Genomic DNA, 1,092 nt, shown 5'->3' with positions numbered 1-1,092 from the left:
TGCCTATTTCTCGTTGTTCGCTTTGTGTTGCCGCAGTATTCGCCACAGTATTTACTCTCTTTTTTGTCCTCTCAATAGTCAGAGAACCGCATGGTGTAATGAACTGAAGGTGGCGCATTCCCGAAACCGCTACTTTGGTTTTGCCGACTTTGACATTTATGGCAATACGTAAACAAACTTTTTGTTTAGAAACAAGTGCAAACGTATTGCAAACGTATTGTGTACTTTCAAGTGAAAATCGAAGTAATTCGTGCGTTCTGAAGTAAAAAACGTTTTATTTGTAATAAAAACTTTATAAAAATTTCGTGTCGTGTGTTGAATTGCAGTAGCCGTAAGGGTAAAGTCCCCAAATACAGTTTTTTTTTGTTTCCCCGCGACGACGCCTTGGCCAGAAAGTGGGTAGAGTTCTGCCGGCAGGAGAAGCCATACAATTTAGACACCAACGTAATATGCATGAAGCACTTTGCGGACCACTTTTAAACACGACATGTTAAGTTGAAAACGTTGAAATACCACAAATGACAAATTAAAATCGGAGGTAAGCAAGCATCGACCACTTTCTGCAGGAAAACATGCGCTGGGACAAGACTTTTTCTAAATTCTAAATAGTTAATTAATAAGACCTATTCGTTTGAACACATTTCAAGAGTGGTTGTATATTTTTTGCTAACGTTGTGCTTAATTTGCTATATTCAAAGATGGCTTGAGAAATTGGCGAATCATGAAAAAAACACGTTTTCTCACTGCAAATTCACAACTGTCAACTCATTGTTCTTCGCCATATTCTTTGTTTACCCGTTGCCACAAATGTTATTCTGCGGGAATGCGCAATCTTGTATTCTATCAGAGGACCGAGTACGGGGTGGATTTCCAGTAAAATCTGACTGATTCTGACTAGTCCGGACTCGTACGGGATCGCAACTTTTAATATTGATAAATAGTGAAAATAAGAGTAAGTAGAACTTTTCAATAATTTTGACTGATTTATTATACATTCATATAACTTATTAATAAAATTAATAAAGTAAAATCGAAGAGTTTTGGATTGCAAATTAAATAAAGTGTTTGTAAACTGATAACAAGTCGGTTAAT

The sequence above is a fragment of the Rhagoletis pomonella genome, unplaced genomic scaffold (assembly GCF_013731165.1).
Source record: "Rhagoletis pomonella isolate Grant_MI unplaced genomic scaffold, Rhpom_1.0 Rhpom_scaffold_00005, whole genome shotgun sequence".
In the NCBI taxonomy this organism is placed as follows: domain Eukaryota; kingdom Metazoa; phylum Arthropoda; class Insecta; order Diptera; family Tephritidae; genus Rhagoletis; species Rhagoletis pomonella.
This window is presented reverse-complemented; position numbering follows the sequence as displayed.